We start from the raw sequence: 22,560 nt of genomic DNA, 5'->3' as shown, positions 1-22,560 counted from the left end.
ACGCCACTCAATACCCATTATTGTTTCAGCCCCTGTGAGATGGCCTTTTTCATATTTGTAGCAAAAACCACTTTGGGGAAAACATTTTTACAAAACTTCAGCCAGAGTGGGTGTCGCTTTACCCAAACATGTTTATTCCTTTTCAATGAACTTAAACTGATGTGGTTTTCACGCCTCTCCCCACAAATCTTGTTTTTCAGCAAGGCAAGATGGGGAGGGATGTTGGAGAATGTCATCTGATAGAAGAGGAGGTTGGAGACTGCCCACCTCCCCGCCCCTGGCCCAGGGATCGTGGAGGTGGTTTGCCTGAAGGAGAAGGACGGTGAAGCTTGCTCTGCCCTCGTGGATCTGGCTTCATTCTGGGGTGAGGAACTGCAGTGTCAGCCAGGAGCTGGAGATGCAGGGGGATTGGGTTTGGATGATCCACCTCTTGGGGATCACAGAGATACCTCTTCCCTGGGCCCCCTACAACTTCCTGGGACAGCTGGGAGGGTGGCAGTCTGGTGGGATTTTTTACTTAAGATTTTTTTTTTTTTTGATGTGGACCACTTTTTTAAAGTTCTTATTGAATTTGTTACTATGTTGCTTCTGTTTTATATTTTGGTGTTTTGGTCACGATGCGCATGGGATCTTAGCTCTCCTACCAGGGATTGAACCCCCACCCTCTGCATTGGAAGGCAAAGTCTTAACCACCAGACTGCCAAAGAAGTCCCCGGTCTGGTAGTTTTAAAACAGGCCCACAAATTCTTTGACAATCCTCCAGATAGAAAGTGGGGTCTATGCTCCCTCCCCTTGAACCTGTGGGGAGTCTCTGTGGCCTCGTGCGACTTCTGAGGCTCTGAGGAAAGAGGCCAGGCAGCTGTGCTTGCTTCTGTCAGTTCTCTCGCTCTGGGAGCCGCCTTATCAGAAGTCTGGGTTTTGAGAGCGCCAAGCATAAAAACCACACAGAGTTAGAGAGACAGAGAGAAATGAAGAGAGAGAGAGAGAGGAGGAGATTGACAGAGACACACACACACAGAGAAATAGAGAGACAGGTACACAGATAGAGACAGACAAAGACGGGGAGACAGAGAGACAGAAATAGAGAGGACGCCCCAAGGATGTCCAGGGTGTAAGTGAGAGGGACCGCGCTAGCCGAGGCCTTGGGCCAGGAGGCCAGCTGAGTAACAGCGATGAGACTGCCAACTTGGGTGCCTGGGAGATTTGCTGTGTCCACCAGACAACAGGAAGGGACGAGAGCTGGCCCCAGCCAGCATTCCGGGGCCATCTCAGATGGAAAGAACACAGCAGGGGTGAAGCAGGAAGCTCGTTAGGGCCACTGTGGGGCAGGGTAATCACCTCGGGCTGTTGGGGTGGGGTTGGGGGACCGTGAGCCTCACTCAGGCGGGAGAACACCAGTGCACCCAGCCCCTCCTCCCACAGCCTCGCCCTTCCCGCATCTAGAAGATACTTTGGAGCAGGGCTGGCAGAGAAAATCTTGGAAGGATCCGTACATTCAAGTCAGGTGAGTTCAGATTGCCAAACTGGACTTTGTTTCATGAATTGCTGTGTCACAAACAAATCTAAATACTTGGATGAACACAACAGCCATTTCTTATTTCTCACGACTCTATGTGTGCCTGGGTGGGTCCCCTACTGATGTTCCTCTAGGCTCAGGCAGGCTCAGCCGTTCCCAGGTGGCTAGTGGTAAAAAATTCACCTGCATTGTCGGAGATGTGGGTTCGATCCCTGGGTTGGAAAGATCCCCTGGAGAAGAAAATGGCAACCCCCTCCAGTATTCTTGCCTGAAAAATTTCATGGAAAGAGGAGCCTCGCGGGCTACAGTCCATGGAATTGCAAAAGAGTTGAACATGACTTAGTGACTAAACAACAGCAACAGCCCTTTGACCTCGTCTCCCCCTGCTTCTCCCCACTCCTAGTTCCTCCCTGGGAGCCACCATTCTACTCTCTGTTGCTATGTACTCAACTTTCCTATATTCCACAAATAAGTGAGTTCATGCAGTATTTTTTCTGTGTCTGACTTATTTCACTTAGCATAATGTCCTCCAGGTCCCTCCAGATGGCAGGATCTCCTTCTTTACTGTGACTGAATAATAGTCCATTGTGTATATATGTACATCACATATTTGATGGAGACTTAGGTCATTTCCATGCCTTGATCATGATGAATAAGTCTGCAATGAACCATGGGGGTGCAGATATCTCTTCTAGATAGTGATTTCATTTCCTTTGGATAAATACTCAGAAGTGGAATTGCTGAATCATATGGTATGCTATGTTTAGTTTTTTAGGGAAACTTCATACTATTTTCCGTAGTGGGTGCACCAATTTACATTCTCATCAACAGTGCATGAGGGTTCCCTTTCCTACATATCCTCTCCAACATTTGTCATTTTTAAAGTAGTAGTTCTATTCTTTTTTTTAAAATGTATTTGGCTGCACTGGGTCTCAGTTGTGGCATGCAGGATCTTTGATCTTCGTTGAGGTATTCAGGATACTTAGTTGCAGCATGTGGGATCTAGTTCCCTGACCAGGGATCAAACCCAGGGCCCCTGCATTTCAAGCCCAGAGTCTTAGTCACTGGACCCCCAGGGAAGTCCCAACACTTGTCATTTTAAAATAATGAAGATTTAAACAGTCTATTCAATGTCAGCCAAAAGTCAGGATAAATCCAGGGAGCTAGGTAATCTTTTTCGCCTGGGGAGGAGGGGAAAGCCTGAATCTTCTGAAATTCAGTGAGCATGCTATACCCCATCTACTTTATCTCAGCCTGAACTGCTGGTTTGAGCTTTACTGCCCTAGGAATACTCAAAAGAAGGTTCAGGACAGAGAGAAGGAAAGAAAGGAAAGAGAGAGGAATGGAAGGAAAGGAAGGAAAGACAGGACAGAAGGAAAGGAAAGAGAGAGGAATGAGACACACTGAGAAATAGAAAAGACAACGGGATGGTGGGTATTTCCATGAGAGTAGAAACGCTTCTGGAGCGCAAGCTGAGTCCCCTGTGGCTTTGGAACTTTCTCTACTCTGCCGATTCTCTGCTCAGCGGATTTTCTTTGTAGCCTGGTCTGCTCTGCAGGCTGCCTTCTGGAGCACATGGGATGGGAGAGGAGTTCTCACCATCTGTACTGATGGAATGGCGCCTTTCCAGCTTGTGTGTGAACATTTACGGAAAGTGAGGCCATTAAACGTGTTGGTTTCGGAGGACCCAGCTCCAGGTCCCGAAACTCCAGACGCTGTGATTATTGTTATCATTTTTATTGGAGTATAATTGCTTTACAATGTTGTGTTAGTTTCTGCTGTGCAGCGAAGTGAATTAGCTATATGTATATATACATATATATCCCCTCCCCTCCTGAGCCTGCCTCCCACCCTCCCATCCCACCCATCTAGGTCATCACAGCTGGGCTCCCTGTGCTCTCCAGCAGCTTCCCACTAGTTATCTGTTTTACACATGGCAGTGTATATATGTCAGCGCTACTCTCTGAATGTGTCCCACTCTCTCCTTCCCCCGGTGTTCACATGTCCGTTCTTTGAGTCTGCACAGACACTGATTATTTTTAATGATTCATATCAACAGCTGGTTTAGCCTTTTGTGAGGTGTTTTCTTTGACCCACACATTCTCATTAACGATTTATTATTTGTAATTTCTGATGAGGCTGAAGATATAAGTGGAAGTGATTGGTTCCAAAGGTTTAACCATTCCTTCATTACTCAGCTTTCACAAATAATAACAGGAGGGAGGAGAGGTGGAGGAGGGACTGGGATAACAGTTTAGATGGGGGACAGTGATGGGGAGACATCCCACCAGCATAGGCCTGCGGACCTCCAGCTGCTCACATGCCAGGAACAGGGGCAAAGTGGTCCTGCTTCTGAGTCAATCTGTCTGTCTTAGGTTGCAAAATGCTTGACTCAGGATTGGCTGACTTCACTCAGGTAAAGTCTGAAAGATTTAACTTAGCCAAGAAGACTGGAATTCTGCCATTTCAAAAATCTTCCATTCAATTCCTGAATACATCTGTATGGATGTCCTACTTAAATCTTACATGACTTTTCACCCAGTGATTTTCTTTTCATCTATCCAGATCATCCCTCCAGAGAGAACATTTAGGTAAAACAAGCCAAAAGTTCTATTCATGGACTTTTTCCCTCAGGAGAAACAACAAACAAATCCTAGGAAAGTGGATCTGAACACAGGAAGAACCGGAGGAAAAATCATCAACTGCCCTGTGTGGGGTGGTTAGGGGGGCACATCACATGGTGAGCTCCAAGCATTCAGTGAAGACCAGGGATGGCTTTGCAAAAGCAGAAGCCTGGGTGCAGATGACCATGCAGACATCAGCTCTCAGCACACTAAATGATTTGGGAACTGATGCTCCTTTACCTCGTGGGAACTGGAGCTGAAATCAGAGAGTGTCTGCAGTGGGAGTCCCCAGAGGCTCACTGTCAAGAATTCCCACGACCTGATAAAGAGGCTGTGATGGATTTGCACTCTACATCTTCCTGCCTCTGCCTCCCAGGCCTAGGAGGTGTGAGGGTGGCTGCTACCTGCTGCGTCTGAGGTCTCTGAAGTGGAGGGTTCACACGGAAAAATTTTTCCATTTTCATTTTGTATCTACAGAATAAAATCTTGCCTGGTGTAAACGCTGGGAGCACGTGCCCACCCTTGGGTGGGTGCCCAGTTAAGTGGGATTAGGGGCTTGTCTTCTCGTCCAAGTACACCCACCCCCATTGAGGGACAGATGGCTCCAAACTGCAAAGTGAAGATTATACTTGGGATTTTTCAGGGAAAGGGAAGACATCTGACAGTGTGAAAACATCCACTGTCTGTTAGATTTCACAGGAGGCCTCTTTCAAGATCACAGGAGCAAGAATTATGTGAAAGAGGACCTTACACCTAGAGTCCCAAACCCTAACCTATTGTTTAGTTGCTAACTCGTATCTGACTATCTTGAGACCCCCTGGACTGTAGCCCATCAGGCTCCTCTGTCATGGGATTTCCCAGGCAAGAATACTGGAGTGAGTTGCCATATCCTCCTCCAAGGGATCTTTGGGACTCAGGGATCAAACCCACATCTCTAGTTTTGCTGTTGTTGTTGTTCAGTTGCTAAGTTGTGTCCGACTGTTTGTGACCCCATGGACTCCAGAACGCCTGGCTTCTCTGTCATTGACCATCTCCTGGAGTTTGCACAAACTCATGTCCATTGAGTTGATGATGCTATCCAACCATCTCATCCTCTGTCACCCCTTTCTCCTCCTGCCCTCAATCTTTCCCAGCATCAGGGTCTTTTCCAGCGAGTTGGCTCTTTGAGTCAGGTGGTAGGTGGATTCTTTACCACTGAGCCACCAGGGAAGCCCAAACCCTGCCCTATAGGCGTATCGTCCACTGAGTATAATCCAGTATGGTTAAGACCAGAATTTTTAGAAGAACATTCAAAAATATCTTTTTGGCTTTGTCTCATCCTTTAATGCATTTTGTGTGTGTTTTGCGATGTATTAAAACACAAATACAGCAGTGATGTAATAATATACACACATTTGTATGCTCTCATCATTTCACTGACAGTGGCGTATGATCAGTGAACATGAGGACCATTCTTCCTGTCTTCTTCCACCTCTACCCTCCACCCTCAATGGGCAGGCCAGCCTTCTACCCTGGGGTGTCCCACTTGGCCAATGCCCTTGGGCTGATTCTCTGGTATTTCCCTCCATACACACATCCTGCCTCTGAGGCTGGGCAGTTGTTGGATTCTAACCCAGTTAGCAGCATGAAGGGGCTGGGTTCAGGCCCAGGTCAGGAGATGAGGAGGGAAGAAGTCCTCATCTGGGTCTGGCCCATGGCAGCACTAGAGCAAAGAGCATCACTGCTTGCAGAGTACTCCATGAGCCCCAGGCACGCCCCAGCCTGCTGTTAATGCCACCTTGTCTAAGCGACTCACTCTGCTCCTGGGATACCTCCGTCAGCCTCGGAGTCACTCCTGGTGTCCTCTGCACCCCACCATCCAATGATCCATTATCCACAAGGGCCATTCTCTCCCCTCATCCCATCTTGCTCTAGGTTGGCCAAATTGTTTGGCAGATCTCCAGGAACCCATCCAAATTGCGACCCTGAGGCCCACCACCTGCTCAAGGCTAGCCTTGTGACACTGTCCTGACTTCCTCCAGGCCACCAGGATGGGGCACAGGAAAGCTTCAGGAGGGGTCCTTTCAACCTCCTGGGTCAGCTGGCACTGGCCTTCCAGTCCATCCGCTCATCAGTTCTTCCCAACCCCGCCTGGGGCAGGTGGAAATTTTTGGAGCCTCAGATGACAAGCTACCAGGTGTTTTAGAGTCAGTTGCTAAGGATGGACAGAGAACGTCCAGTGCCTCCACGTGAGCTCCAGTCCCAGCCTCTGTCCATCATTAGTATAAATAGGGAGCTCTCTTACACCTCCCTGCACCCTAAATCCAAAGCTGTACCCCATCTCCGGTCTGCAGGTCCTTGCCATAGATACTGTCAGAGTAAACACTCCATTTCCAAGGGTTAGGTTGAATGACCAGTCAGATCACCATCAAGTTTCTCCCCAGCCCCCAAGACAGCTGCTCTTCATCACCACCAGAATGCAAGTGGAGGGTGACTGAACTCCTAGGGGGCTCAGGTTCGGCCAGCGAGCCCACTCCCCAGCACTGGGACCTGCAAGCCTGATCTGGCTCTTATCTTGACTGAGTAGATTGCTATTAGAGAGTCTGATGTTAGTCTTCTCATGTCTGGGAATCTCTGGGAATGGGGGCGTCCGCAGCCATCCTAGACCATGTTCCCTGCCAATGAGGAACTTTCTCCTGAGAAGAATGGAACCAAGTCAGGAATCCACACACAAGGAAAGCTGCTTGCCAAGCCCGTGGCCCCCCTGTAGGTTCCCAGCCAGGAGCCATGCTTGCCCCCATGTGTCCTGGCTTCTATGGTCAGGGTTTGAAAGTTAAGAAGAGACTCACACAATGCCAGGTTTTCAGTCAAGCGGGTCGTTGAGGGCCACGTTTCTTGCCAAGTGAGAGCTCACTATCCGACATGCCTGCACCATCTCTAGTCTGAGCACTAATCTCCAGTTAGCTCTGGGGGCATCCTCCTCCTCTCTGTCAGAACTCAGCCTGCATCACTCCCAGGCCTGGGGTGCCCGTAGCCGTTGTGCACAGGGACAATGGTACCTGGTGGCCGTTCTCCTGCTGGTTCACAGCCTCTGCCTTTGAGCTGTCCCCTACAGGGGTACAGACAACCTGGGGCAGCCGGCACACCGGCCTTCCAGTCTCCGTGACTGGACCCAACCAGCAAGCAGCGCTGACATCCTAGCCCATGAGTAGCCACTTGTTTTTCTTTTTATCACTTTTTTTTTGACATACAGTTGATTTACTGTGTTGTACTACTTTTTGCTGTACAACGAAGTGATTCAGTTATACATATATACATTTTTTTAAATATTCTTTGCTCAGGATAAGCCATACTGTTCTCTATACTGTTTTTCACAGTGGTTGTACCAACTTACAGGGGCTTCCCGGGTGGTTCAGTGGTAAAGGAATCTGCCTGCACTGCAGGAGACACAAGTTTGATCCCTGGGTTGGGAAGATCCTCTGGAGAAGGGCATAGCAGCCCACTCCAGTATTCTTGTCTGAAATATCCCATGCACAGAGGAGCCTGGCAGCTATAGTCTGTGAGGTTGCAAAAAGTTGGACATGGCTTAGCAACAAAACAACAAGAACAAAAAGTTCCAACTTAACATTCCCTGCAACAAGAGGGTTTCCTTTTCTCCACACCCTCTCCAGCATTTATCATTTGTGGAGTTTTTAATGATGACCAGTCTGACCAGGGGGTTTCCCTGGTAGCTCAGCTGGCAAAGAATCTGCCTGCAATGCAGGAGATCCCAGTTCAATTCCTGGGTCGGGATGATTCCCTGGAGAAGGGATAGGCTACCCACTCCAGTATTCTTGGGCTTCCCTGGTGGCTCAGATAGTGAAGAATCTGCCTGCAATTTGAGAGATGTGGGTTCAATCCCTGGGTTGGGAATATCCCCAGAGGAGGGTATGGGAACACACTCCAGTATTCTTGTCTGGAGTATCTCCACGGACAGGAGAACCTGACGGGCTACAGTCCACGGAGTCACAAAGAGTCGGACACGACTGAGTGACTAAGCAAAATACATTCTGACCAGTGTGAGATGGTACCTCATTGTAGGTCTGATTTGCATTTGTCTAATAATTAGTGATGTTGAGTATCTTTTCATGTGCCTGTTAATAGTCACCTATTTTAAATGTGGTGGGAGCAACATCAGTTACAATGGGGTTTCCAGACATAGCAGATAAAAATATTCCCATGCACTATTTGGGATGTACTTGTGCTAAAGTTTATTTGCTGTTTGTCGGAAAGTCAAATTTAACAGTGTGGTCTGTATTTAGTCTGACAGGCCTAACTGCATGGCTTTGAATCTGAGTTCTGTCATCGAATGCCCTGAAAGCTCAGCTTTGTAGTCTGTAAAATGAAAATGACAACACCAGCCCTCTGAGCTGTGATGGGAAGGTGTGTGAGAGCTTTCTAGCTGAATGCTGGACTCTCAGGAGGAGTTACCCATCCCAGTGGACAGGGAGAGGAAGTGAGATGGAGTTGGATGCCCTGGTCTGACGCTGGTTACAAAGGTGACTACAATTGGAATTCCTGACCAGGATTTTCTGCGTGAGGCTCCCTGTGAGCGCTGGGCATGCTCCCTTAATCCGGGATTGGCCACCTGATGTGAAAGTGTGAAAGGGCCTGAGAGTGTGCATCAAATGCTGCCACATCAGAGCTGCTCCATCACCCTGGGGGCCCCTCCCTCAGTGCACTGCACGAGGGTGGAGCTGGGTCCCCTTCATATCGACCCCACAAGACTCCACACCCAGCAGTCCTGGATGGTGACACTGATGCTTACTAGAGTTGTCTCCAGTCAGACACTTTCCTTACTTATGATGTAAATGACACTGTCTCATCTTCATCACCAGGGGCCTGGCCAGTCAGGGAACTTGCCCGTGGTTCCTCAGCAGGCTGGTGCCACCCCGAGCCCCGCAAGCTTTGGCCGGCCTAGTTAGCACTAGGCAGCTATGTTGCTTGGGAGACTGAGTGTTTATATCGGGAGACACCTTAAGGCTGCTCCCAGGGCTCTCCTGTTGCCATGGTGACAGATAAAATAGTGGCGGGACCTCAGATGGTTGACACCATGTGGCATCTGTTGCCGTCATGGATACAGCATGCTCAAGGCTGGGTCTTCGTGTGGTGAGTGTCTGTGACCTGGTACCTGGAAGGGTGCAATGGCAGGTTGAGCTTATTATGGCACAAAACAGGACAACCATTAACAGCAGCCATTGTTTGAATGAAAAATCCACACAGCCGTCAATGGAGAGGAAATTGAGAAGTAGACTCAGAGGGCAGAGTCTTTGAAATGATTCAGCTAGTGATTCTTAAGAGCTGCCTTCAGAGCACTTGTGTTTTATACCTTAGGAGATGATTACAAGAAACGTTTTCTACCAATTAACCAGGTCTCCTTTCCCCTTTATTTTTGGTGCCTTAGCTATACTGGTTTCCATTTTTAACTCTCTTCTTTAATGGCTTTTAGAACTCAATTTCCTTTTATTCTTGCTTTATTTTCATCTGGGGATGTTTGATGATTAATAAAATAATTTTTATCTATGTATTTTTATGATCTAAAAAGTAATATTTACCCATTAGTGACTTATATGGAGGGGCTTTGAAGGTAGCTCAGTGGTAAAGAACTCGCCTGCCAATGCAGGAGACGCAGGTTCGATCCCTGGGTCTTTAAGATCCCCTAGAGAAGGGAATGGCTACCCACTCCAGTATTCTTGCCTAGGAAATTCCATGGACAGAGGACCCTGGTGGGCTACAGTCCATAGGGTCACAAAAGACTAGAACATGACTGAGCAACCACACCAACCAACAGCTTGTAGGGAAATAGTCCCAGTCACCCACGATCTCCACGCAGGGGTTGGGTGCTAGACCCCTGGATGTCCCCGTAACCAGCTGTGGTTGAGAAGAGCTGAGTTTCTTGCTTGCAGAAGAATAAGGTCCACACCCCCAGAGCTTTGTGGGCATTGCCTGAGGCAGCGAGGGAGGAATCTACTGAGAAGTGGGCGCCTGATTTACCATGGGCTCCATTAGGGCTGGAAAAGAGTCTGAGCAGCAAGGTGAAGGGTTCTGAGAATCTCAGCTTGGAAACTGTGGATGTTCTCCACCAAAGAGTTGATGGGCCTTCCGGGAAGTTCCAGTGATGAATAATTAAGCTATTTGCCTGGAATAGGGAAGGAATGCTAATGAAGACGTGTGAGAGCAAAACCTTGCTCACAGAGATGCTGAGCACTGTGTGTGTGTGTGCCTGTGTTTGTTTCCAGTTTTCACAGGACATACATGAACACACGTTAACTTAATTTTGTACACTGTTGCTCAGATTATGATTTATAACTACAGCTAAAGTGGACAATGCCAAAAACAACACTGGAAATGGAAAACATTGTATTCTGCCTGGTACACTCCTTAAACATCTCTAGGGTTTCGTTTCAGCCAGATCTCAGCCTCCAGTTGGCCCTTAGGCTCTGGGGTCCCCAGCACCCACCCCTCCGTCGGGCCTGTGTCTCATGCTGTTCCCTGCTCCCACTGCCTTCCTCTCTGGGCAGTGCATGGTGTCACCCGCTCAGGGCCAGCCCCTGCCCCTCTCCCAGAAGCCTTCAGCTCCCTCTTCCAAGTTATAGGGAGCATGGCATGAATGTTGGGTCTGAGAAGCCCCGTTTCCTGAGGCTCATGACTATTCCCCAAATCCTGCTGTCTAGATACTATTGTCCATGTGTGAAGTGCATTCTCTCGGGGCCTGGGATAAGTACAATGGGTGTGTAGGGCTGTGTGTGTGTGAGTCTATGTGTGCAGGCGTGTGTATGGGTGATGTGTGTATGTAGGACTCTGTATCTCTGAGTTTTATAGAGCTTCAGGGTAGAAATAAACACAGAATAGTTAATCAAGATAGTGATAGTTTAAATTTTCATTTTAGATAAAAAATTTTTTGTCCAAGACAGAAACTGACTCATAGGCCACAGGCCGAGTGTTCTGCATGGACACCTCTTTTCTCCCATTGAACTATAAATGCCATACTTCATAGTAATGTCTCAGAGCCCTCTGAAGAGTGGTCATTAAAGGGAATAAGACCATTTGGAACAAAATAAGCCATTCTTTCTTTTTTTTTTAATAGCTAGAATTTATTAAGCATTTTTTTCTGTTTAAAATGTTTTAACTGAATATTTTTTAATTTATTTTAATTGGAGGATAATTACTTTACAATGTTGTGATGGTTTTGGCCATAAACCAGCGTGAATCAGCCATAGGTATATATGTGTCCTCCTCATCCTCTTATTACATGCAGACAACAGTGGACACTAGGACATAGGGCTCTTGTGAAAGTAGCTGCAGGGCTCCCAACAGGCCTGACCTTCTCCCCACCAGAGTAAGGGCCCCAAGGAGGAAGACGCCTCAAATAACCGTGACTGCACAGTTCAGGCCATTAGTCACGTGGCTTCCACTGTCATCTTGCACTTCAAGGAGATGCCTTTTCTCTTCTTTTAGACTTTGAGCTCTACAGAAGAAGGAATCATGTTTTTCTGTCTCACCCACAGGATCCAACACTTTACCAAACTTAGTAAGTGCACAAAAGTAGTCTTTGCCACTGTTGACGATGCCCACCCTTCTGCAGCTCCCTCTATACACCTGCTCTTTTAAAACCATCCCCACTCCACGGGGAAGTGCACATTTATTGTTTGATCCAGGCTGCAGGCACAGGGTGTCAGCTCTCTCTGGCTTAATACGCTTACAAATCGTTTATGTTATATTAATGCAGGGAACAGAGATTCACCTCTAAATTGAGGCAAGTGTGTTAGTTGCTGACTCTTTGCGGCCCCATGGACTGTAGCCTGCCAGGCTCCTCTGTCCATGGAATTTTCCAGCCAAGAATACTAGAGTGGGTTGCCATTCACTTCTTCAGGGGATCTTCCCTGGAGACCCAGGGATCGAACCCAGGTCTCCTGCATTGCAGGCAGATTCTTTACCAGATGAGCCACCAGGGAAGCCCAAATCGAGGCAAAGTCATAGCCATATCCTTTACAATAAGTCCAGACAAGACCTCTATTTGTCATCACTGCCTGCCGTGCCCCCTTCCCTGTCTGTGCCTGTGTGCTATGTGTAAACATGTGCTCGTGTATGCACACATATATTCATGCAAGTGTGTCTATGTGCATGCACACGTGATTCATATCTGCATGTATATGTGCACATGCCTATGTGTGTGAGTGTGTGGAAATATGTGTGTGCACATTGCTTATGTGTAAGTGTGTGCCTGTATGTGAATGCCTGTGTGTGCATGTATGTATGCACATATGCATGTGCCTGCATGTGTTCAGTTCAGTTCAGTTCAGTTGATAAGTAGTGTCTGAATTTTTGCAATCCTATGGATTGCAGCACTCCAGGCCACCCTGTCCTTCAATGTCTCCCAGAGTTTGCTCAAACTCATGTCCTTGAGTCGGTGATGCCATCCAACCATCTCATCCTCTGTCGTCCCCTTCTCCTGCCTTCAATCTGTCGCAGCATCAGGGTCATTTCCAGTGAGTCAGTTCTTTGCATCAGGTGGCCAAAGTACTGGAGTTTCAGCTTCAGTATCAGTCCTTCCAATGACTATTCAGGACTGATTTCCTTTAGGATGGACTGGCTTGATCTCCTTGCAGTCCAGGGGACTCTCAAGAGTCTCCTCTAGCACCACAGTTTAAAAGCATCAATTCTTTGGCACGCAGCCTGCTTTATGGTCTAACTCTCACATCTGTACGTGACTACTGGAAAAACCATAGCTTTGAGTATCTGGACCTTTGTCAGCAAAGTTGTCTCTGCTGTTTAATACACTGTCTAGATTTGTCATAGCTTCCTTCCAAGGAGCAAATGTCTTTTAATTTCATGACTGCAGTCATCCTCCTCTTCTTGGGTACACATATACTTGGGTCCTCGAACCCCAAGGTGTCACCTTTGGTGACATCTCTTCGTATATCTTGGTCAGATGTTCACACATTGTCTTTGGAATGAAGCTGAGTAGTCAGACAGAATCAAGCCCCCCATGTGGGTGGTGAGCACCATCTGAGCCACAAGCACTGCAGTTTTGCTCTGGGAAGATATCTTACCCCAGTGCCTCCTCACAAAGGGCTGCCTTCCCCTCGGCCTCCTGCAGGGCTGGGACCACCAGAGTCCTTCCAGGACCTGCTGACCGCTTGGCATCCTGAACTCGGTGTTCACTCCTTGAACTGATCTGTTCACAATGATTTTAAAATTAATGTTTATTTTTACCAAGGTGAGAGAGGCACAGAGTTTTAAGAGCCATAGACTTGGAAGGAGAAGCCGAAGACCTCTGCCCTATTCCTCTGGTTTCATTTCTTCTAAGAATGAGCCTCACATCACCCTCAGTAAGACAGCGTGATCCCAGAGCTTAGTATGGCCTGTCCCCGGAGTCCCAGTGTGTCCCCAGGTCTGGCTCCTCTCTCTCAACATCATGTGTGATTCATCCAGATGGTCATGTAATCAGTTGGGTTTATCCATTCTTATTGCTGAACTGCTTTCCTTCATCTGGCTATACCATATGAATAATATAAATATCACTTAAATATATGAACATAATATACTTGTATAAAATTATGTATTATATAAAATATATTTGTGTTGTATAATGACATAATATAATGATACAGCTATGTAACAAATAATTATTGTTGTTTAGTCACTAAGTTGTGTCCAATTCTTTGTGAACCCATGGACTGTAGCCCACCAGGATCGTCTGTCCATGGGATTTCCCAGGCAAGAATACTGGAGTGGGTTGCCATTTCCTTCTCCAATAATAAATAATACATATCATATATACTATGTGATATGCTATGTATTTATTGTGCATATATTTTGTATGGTTATACATAATTTACAAAGTAACTAATCTAATACAATATTTAATTATATATACTATTCTACTGTTCATGGACATTTGAATTGCTTCTGTTTTTAATTACTGTTTTTATTGAGACATATTGGACATGTAACAATGTCTCAGTGTCAGGTTTGCAACATCATGATTTGATGTATGGAGTATATTGTGAAATGACCACCATAATAAGTCTACTTAGCATTCATCATACACATAGTTGCAAGTATTTTTTCCTTGTGATGAGAAAGTTCAAGATTAACTCTGTTAGCAACTGTCAAATATACAGTATTATTTTAGCTATTATGAATAGTGCCGCTCTGTATAAATCCTCGAGTGACTATAATCACATTTCTGAGTATACACTAGAGTGGTCATAAGGTGTGCAAATGTTCAGCTTCAGTAGATATGACCAGGGGTTTCCAAAGTGGTTGAGTCAATTTACATCCCTATCAATTTACAGAAGACCATTCCAGTTGCTCTAAATCCACACAAACACTTGGCATCATTAGTCTTTTCCATGTAGCTATCTATAGGTGACAATCAGATGTACTGTTCTTTTGTTTTGCATTTTCTTCATTATTAATGAGGTTAAGTACACTTTCATTTGCTTACCAGTCATGAAGTTTTACTGTTTTATGAAGTGCCTATTCAAGCATTTTCACCTGTTTTCTGTTATGCTGTCTGATCTTTTCTCATTCGCTTGTCAGAGTTCTTTGTATATTTGGGTACAAGTCTTTGGTTGGGTGTTCAGTTCAGTTGCTCAGTCGTGTCCGACTCTTTGTGACCCCATGGACTGCAGCATGCGAGGCTTCTCTGTCCATCATTAACTCCCAGAGCTTACTCAAACTCATGTCCGTAGAGTTGGTGATGCCATCCAACCATCTCATCCTCTGTCGTCCCCTTCTCCTCCCGCCTTCAATCTTTCCCAGCATCAGGGTCTTTTCAAATGAGTCAGCTCTTCGCATCCGGTGGCCAGAGTATTGGAGTTTCAGCTTCAGCATCAGTCCTTCCAAAATATTCAGGACTGATTTCCTTTAGGATGGACTGGTTGGATCTCCTTACAGTTCAAGGGACTCTCAAGAGTCTTCTCCAATGCCACAGTTCAAAAGCATCAATTCTTCAGCGCTCAGCTTTCTTTATAGTCCAACTCTCACATCCATACATGACTATCGGAAAACCGTAGCTTTGACTAGACAGACCTTTTTGGCAAAGTAATGTCTCTGCTTTTTAATATGCTGTCTAGGTTGGTCATAGCTTTTCTTCCAAGGAACAAGCATCTTTTAATTTCATGGCTGCACTCACCATCTGCAGTAATTTTTGGATTCCCCCAAAATAAAGTCTATCACTGTGTCCATTGTTTCCCCGTCTATTTGCCTTGAGTGCATCTGTTTGCTGTGAGTGATGGGATTGGTTGCCTTGATCTTTGTTTTTTGAATGTTGAGTTTTAAGCCAACTTTTTCACTCTCCTCTTTGACTTTCATCAAGAGGCTCTTTAGTTCTTCTTTGCTTTCTTTGCCATAAGGGTGGTGTCATCTGCATATCTGAGGTTATTGATATTTCTCCCAGCATTCTTGATTCTAGCTTGTGCTTCATCCAGCTCTGCATTTCACATGATGTACCCTGCATATTAGTTAAATAAGCAGGGTGGCAGTATACAGCCTTGACTACTCCTTTCCCAATTTGGAACCAGTCTGCTATTTCATGTCCAGTTCTAACTGTTGCTTCTTGACCTGCATACAGATTTCTCAGGAGTTAGGTCAGGTGGTATGGTAATCCCATCTCTTGAAGAATTTTCCATAGTTTGTTGTGATCTACACAGTTAAAGGCTTTGGCGTTATCAATGAAGCAGATGTTTTTCTGGTATACTCCTGCTTTTTTGATGATCCATTGGATACTGGCAATTTGATTTCTGGTTCTTCTGCCTTTTCTAAATCCAGGTTGAACATTTGGAAGTTCACGGTTCACTAACTATTGAAGCTTGGCTTGGAGAATTTTGAACATTACTTGGCTAGTGTGTGAGATGATTGAAATTGGGCGGTAGTTTGAGCACTCTTTGGCATTGCCTTTTTTTGTGATTGGAATGAAAACTGACCTTTCCAGTCCTGTGGCCACTGCTGAGTTTTCCAAATTTACTGGCATATTGAGTGCAGCACTTTCACAGCATCATCTTTTAGGATTTGAAATAGCTCAACTGGAATTCCATCACCTCCACTAGCTTTATTCATAGTGATGCTTCCTAAGGCCCTTAACTTCACATTCCAGGATGTCTGGCTCTAGGTGAGTGATCACACCATCGTGGTTACCTGGGTTGTGAAGATAGCTTTTTATACAGTTCTTCTATGTATTCTTGCCACCTCTTCTTAATATCTTCTGCTTCTGTCAGGTACACACCATTTCTGTCCTTTATTGTGCCCATCTTTGCATGAAATGTTCCCTTGGTATCTCTAATTTTCTTGAAGAGATCTCTAGTCTTTCCCATTCTGTTGTTTTCCTCTATTTCTTTGCATTGATCACCGAGGAAGGCTTTCTTATCTCTCCTTGCTATTCTTTGGAACTCTGTATTCAAATGGGTATATCTTTCCATTTCTCCTTTCCCTTTTGCTTCTCTTTTCTCAGCTATTTGTAAGGCCTCCTCAGACAACCATTTTGTCTTTTTGCAGTTCTTTTTCTTGGCAATGGTCTTGATCACTGCCTCCTGTACAATGTCACGAACCTCTATCCATAGTTCTTCAGGCACTCTGTCTATCAGATCTAATCCCTTGAATCTACTTCTCACTTCCACTGTATAATCATAAGTAATTTGATTTAGGTCATACCTGAATCGTCTAGTGGTTTTCCCTACTTTCTTCAGTTTAAGTCTGAATTTTGAAATAAGGAAGGAATTCGTGATCTGAGCCAAGTCAGCTCATGTTCTTGTTTTTGCTGACTGTATAGAGCTTCTCCATCTTCGGCTGCAAAGAATATAATCAGTATTATATTCTGATTGGGTGTATGTGGGCCTATATCTTTTTGACATTTGTGGTCATTCTAGTGTTGTCTAGGGAGATAGCTGATGAAGATCCTACCCTGTTTAGCTGAGGTCTGTGCTAATCCTCTAAGACTGTGAAACTATGCTTCACATCTCTCAACCTTGAGACAGTGGATGGGAGAGTTTACAGCTTTTTTGTTGTTGATGCATAGAGTTGTCTTTTTTCTCTTGGAGAAGCACAACTTTTCCATTTTTTTCCACTCTGCAGAGGATTTCAGCTAATTTTGCTCTTGGAATTCATCTCCCTGGACAACCTGAAGACCTCCTGCTTGTGCAGTGGACTCTGCTAGAGGCAAACTTTGCCTACTTCCTACCAGGTATCAATAGATTAATGTGAGCAGATAGTTCTGAAATGTCTTAATGTGGGAATGAGAGAGGCTGGGATCAATTATTTACCTTCTTAAATCAAACAGCTTGTTTCAAAGGACCACTGGTTTGGTGCTTGCTCTGTTTCTACATAATCTGGTACTGATGATGCCAGTGCCTGTGAATCCCCAGGGTCCACCTGAGTTCTGCAGCCTCAATAGGTGGGCAGTGTCCTGTCTCCAGCACCTGCATCTTTTTTTTCCTTGCAGGAGAGCCTTCCCAGCACCTGGGGAATGCCCCCTGCAGGCAGGAGGGATATGGAAGTGCGGGACATTGGCGACCCTGGAGCAACCCACCTCATCACACATGCAGGCCAATCCTGGGTGCTCTCCACACAGTTTCTCAGAGGGTCCCCAGTGGGACTGAGCCCCATCACCCATGATGTGACCCACCCATGAGTGTGCCTTTAGTGGCTGTTCTCTCTTCCCAGGCTCACTCCCAAGAATCACCTGCCAAGAAGACTGCCTGCATCCAAGACTGGATCTCAGGCTCTGCTTCTGGAGGAACCCAAACTCTGATACCTGCTTTCTTGCAGGAAGGACGTAGGCAGTTTACATAACATACGATATTAAATTAAATTAAAACATGCTTGTTCCTTGGCAGATAAGTTATGACCAACCTACACGCCATATTAAAAAACAGAGACATTACTTTGCCAACAAAGGTCTGTCTAGTGAAAGCTTTGGTTTTTCCAGTAGTCATGTGGATGTGAGAGTTGGACTATAAAGGAAGCTGAGCACTGAAGAATTGATGCTTTTGAACTGTGGTGTTGGAGAAGACTCTTGAGTGTCCCTTGGGCTGCAAGGAGATCCAACCAGTCCATTCTAAAGGAAATTAGTCCTGAATATTCATTGGAAGCACTGATGCTGAAGCTGAAGCTCCAATATTTTGGCCACGTGATGTGAAGAACTGACTCATTTGAAAAGACTCTGATGCTGAGAAAGATTGAAGGCAGGAGGAGAAGGGGACAACAGAGGATCAGACGGTTGTATGGCATCACTGACTCAATGGACATGAGTTTGAGTAAACTCTAGAAGTTGGTGTTGGACAGGGAGGCCTGGAGTGCTGCAGTCCGTGGGGTCGCAAAGGGTCAGACACAACTGAGCGACTGAACTGAACTGAACTGAACACATGATATGTCATGAGGCGATAAGGAGAAAATTTTTGGACTGGTGTTTTGGTATCCTTCTACCAAATTATAACTGTATATGATCTTTGCTTCCCCAGCATCTGTAAAAATGTGTGGATGCTTGTGTGTAACTGTCAATAACAACAACAATAATGATGATGATGTTACTAAGCAGGACCCCATGTGGCCTTCCTGGGGACAGAGCCCTCCCTCATACTCTCTGCTTTAGCTCCTCTCTGAAGCACCTAGATAATGGTATCTGATGCATATTTCCTGAGTTTTCCAGATGCTAAAAACTACCACCAAATGGAAGAAATTAACTTATGATGATCACGAACTCATAGCCATCAGAACTATTGGCACCAAAGGATTGCTAACACTAACCCCGTGACACCACTCTGATGCCTATTATCAGTCAGAGAACTGTGCACAAGCCAACATGTACCCTGGGGTTCTCGTCCCTCACCCGGTCTTAAAAAATGCTTGGCTGAGAATCTGAAAAAAATATATATATCTGTTTGTATAGCTGAATCACTTTGCTGGACACCTGAAACTAACCTTAATATTGTAAATCAACTATACTCCAACGTAATATAAAAAATTTTTTAAAGTGTTTTGCTGGAACCTTTCAGGGAACTCAGGGTATTTTAAGCACAAGCACCCATGCCCCCATTCCCAGTTCTCCTTGCTTGACCCTGCAATAAACCTTTGTCTGTTCCAAACTTTGGTTTGTTTGGCCTCATGGTGTGTCAAGCACACAAACTTGATATTAGGTAATAAAAATAATGATGATGATGACAATGATGATGGTGTTAAGATGTGACAGAGGACTTGAATGACCCAGTTTGATGGTTGTGCTCCCAGTTTATTTGATGGTGGTGGAAAGAAATGGGCACAAAATCAACCTAAATGAAAAGGCAATTCCATTGTTAGTGTGAGCCTTCCGGACCCCAAATAGCAAGACGGTGCTGGAACACACTCCCCTCCCTGTGTGCTTTCTCTGTGGCAAATGCTTGTCAGCCACATCTGTTAAATGGTTTGAGAAAAAGAGAGAGATGTCTTCTTATTGCAGCCATGTTTTTTCCCTGCACATCTTGGGGGAAAGGAGCTGGGCCAGGACCCACTGGACACGTCACAAGGTGAAGAACCACTGCCTCCCCCCCCCCCCCAGGCTGTGTGTCCCTAGGGGTTTCTGTTCTTCACTGTGCACTAACCCAGATGCCTGTACCCCTGTGCCCTCCCACAGGGATCCCCTGGCCCTGGTGCCCATGGGGGCCACTCACCTGTGTGAGCAATGCGGGTTTTCTGGGCAAACATCCAGGAGCAGATGGGGTTCCCAGCCCACACTGCATGCGCCCAGCTCTTGACATGTCACATCTTGTCCAGTTCAGTTCCTCTTTCCTCCACCCCAGCTCCTACATCCCCAGGTCCCCAAATCCTTCACACTTCCTTCTACAATGTGACAACAATTTCCACTTCAAGGAACTGACTCTGTTCCTGCCAGAAGCCCTGAAGGTGATGGTCTCAGAGGTTGCTGCAGAATTCATGGTGATCAAGGGCTTTGCTCCTTCTAGCCCATCACCTTCCCCACACACGAGTTTCCTTCTGGATTGTACATGGAATCCCTACCTGGATGAAAAGGGAGCTGGTCAAGAGGGTCTCCCTCTGAGGCCACTCACCTTTCATATTATGGGCCACAAATGGGCTCTAGATCCATGCTCCTTTTCTGCATTTGTAGGGCAATGATGTGACCAGTCTTGGCTCTATCTCCTGGGGCTGGCACACTATCCCACAAATAAAAATTGGGATCTCTGGGTGCACAAAAGAGCAGGAGGAAGTATCTATCAATTCAGCAGCTGATAGTTTTTGTCAACCTGCCACTGAATCACCCTCCTTGAGAACCAGTCAGTGAGACCAGCTTTATATCACAGAGGCAAGCACCCATAAGACACACAAAGCATTTAAAATCAATGAAGGCTGAAACATCAATCAAAAAATGGGCAGAGGATATGAGTGCAATGACCCCCCCCCAAAAAAAAATCCGAATGGCCAATAAGCATATTATAAAAGGAGTCAAACTTCACTAAATTCATGAAAAGCAAACCAATGTGAGGCCATCTAGTGTCTAACCCATCAAATTAACCAACTTTGAAAAATATTGTTTAATAGCCAGAGACAGTGAAGATGTGGGGAGATGGAACTCTCATGTTCTGCTGAAGGCAACATAATTGGTACTGCTTTTAGAATCCCCTAGAGGAGGACTGGGCTTCCCATGTGACTCAGTGGTAAAGAATCTCCCTGCAATGTAGGAGCTGCAGGAGCTGTGGGTTCAATCACTGGGTCATGAAGATTCCCTGGAGGAGGGCATGAAAATCCACTCCAGTATTCTTGCCTGGAGAATCCCATGGAAAGAGGAGCCTGGTGGGCTACAGTCCATAGGGTCACACAGAGTCAGACACGACTTAAGTGACTAGTTAAATGAATCATGAAACACGTGCACCATAAGTAGCGTGCAGCTGAAAGAAAGCTTTACAGCTGATCCAGAAATGCCTCTGTGTCTTAATGTTATGAGAAAAAAAGTCAAGCTGCAGAGTACTGGGTGTAGTTGATGAATAAAAGCCTATGTGTGTACATGCACAGACAGGTTCTGAAATCACATCTGTCAAACCGCCAACAGCCATTACCTGCAGAAACGGGTTTAGGGGCGGCAGCTGTGACTTTGAAGGGTCCATTTTCATTTTTACTGTGTACACTTCATCTTGTCTGAAAACTTTCCCATAAAGAAGATTGCTTCTGCCTGTGAGGCTCATGGACGGGGTAGTTTACATCATCTGTCTTACCAGGACAACCAGAAGAGCTGACACAATGCACACAGCAATGTTGGGGGCAGCAGGAAGACAGCAAGTCCATGAGGCCCTGGAAGAGGCTTGGAACCCAGGAGGCTGCACGCAGCACTGGGCTCTGCTTTCCCACGGGGATATGTGAGACTCCTGGAGTCAGTGTATCCAGGGCGGGCAAAGGTGGGTGGGAGGAGGCATGGTCCATATTAAGTCAGGTAGCCTGTGCATACCTGCAGCCTAGCTCCCAGAACATCCCAGAACATCCCTGACATTGAGTTGAGTCAGGGAAGCACTGACATCCTTGTTGCAGGAAGTTGATATCGTCTTTGGCCTCTGGGGGTGTCTGTGAGTGAGTGGGTCTTCAAACAGAGTATTTGACCGCACACAGGAAGAGTAGGGGCTGCAGCCCTGGGCGAGATGAGGGCTGTGGGCCTGCTAGGTTCACAGGAGATCATCCCAGGCTATGGGGTGTTAGGGATATCTAGTCACCTGGCCCCTAGAGTTCCCCATGGCCTGGGATCCCTCCTTCCCTACTCCTGGTCAATCACATGCCCTTTGATCTCACCTGCATAGATGACCAGAGGAAACCACTGCAGTCTGTTAACATTGGAATACACCTCCAGGATGAGAAAAGTCAAGGGTCACTGTTAGGGACAATAGCTGTATTCCTAAAAACTCTGGGAACCGCACGTTGATGGGACCACCTGGCAGCTGAGCGTCAGTCAGTTTCTGTGACATCACTGAGAGCTCCCCAATGTTCAGAAAATTAAGACTTGATTGGGGGAATTTTCAGATCATTCAGTCTAATCCTTCAGTTGAAGATAAGTTCTCCAACTGGCCAAATAATTCTGAAGGTTTGACTGAGGCATCAGAGAGGTAGCCAGGAATAAAGAACAAAAAGACTGAGATTCAAGAGAAGACAGCAATTCAGAGACCTGGGCCTGGATTCAGTCACTCTTGCCCCGAGATGACTGAGCATGACTGAGCAGCTTAGCAATGCATCTGACATGCTGGAGGGAGGATGGGGGTGGGGGGAAGGTTGGGGTGTTGGGGCACCTGTGGTTGTCTCCTGTGCTTAAGTTGGAGCTAGAAAGGCTGCACTGTGGGAATAACACTGAATCAGAGGGAAAGTGAAAAAAAAAAAAAGCAAAAGACAGTCTAGACTAGGCTTTAGCCTCAGGCAGAGACACCCAGGGAC

At 46.2% G+C, this 22,560-nt stretch overlaps 1 long non-coding RNA gene across 2 annotated transcripts; it reads left to right on the top strand.

Moving 5' to 3' along the window:
- The first annotated feature begins 284 nt into the window (after nt 1–284).
- LOC145538960 (uncharacterized) lies at nt 285–19,244 on the top strand. Of its 2 annotated transcripts, none has more exons than XR_014077362.1 (4): nt 285–364; nt 1,423–1,504; nt 17,236–17,344; nt 17,824–19,244. It is a non-coding gene; the product is annotated as an uncharacterized LOC145538960 (long non-coding RNA). The 2 variants fall into 2 exon arrangements; XR_014077360.1 differs by having other exon boundaries at nt 17,603–19,244.
- Nucleotides 19,245–22,560: the final 3,316 nt, after the last annotated feature.

The sequence above is a fragment of the Giraffa tippelskirchi genome, chromosome 1 (genome assembly GCF_054371585.1).
Source record: "Giraffa tippelskirchi isolate mGirTip1 chromosome 1, T2T-mGirTip1v1.2.pri, whole genome shotgun sequence".
In the NCBI taxonomy this organism is placed as follows: Eukaryota; Metazoa; Chordata; class Mammalia; order Artiodactyla; family Giraffidae; genus Giraffa; species Giraffa tippelskirchi.
The sequence above is the reverse complement of the archived record's forward strand: the minus strand, read 5'-3'. Positions and strand labels throughout refer to the sequence as shown.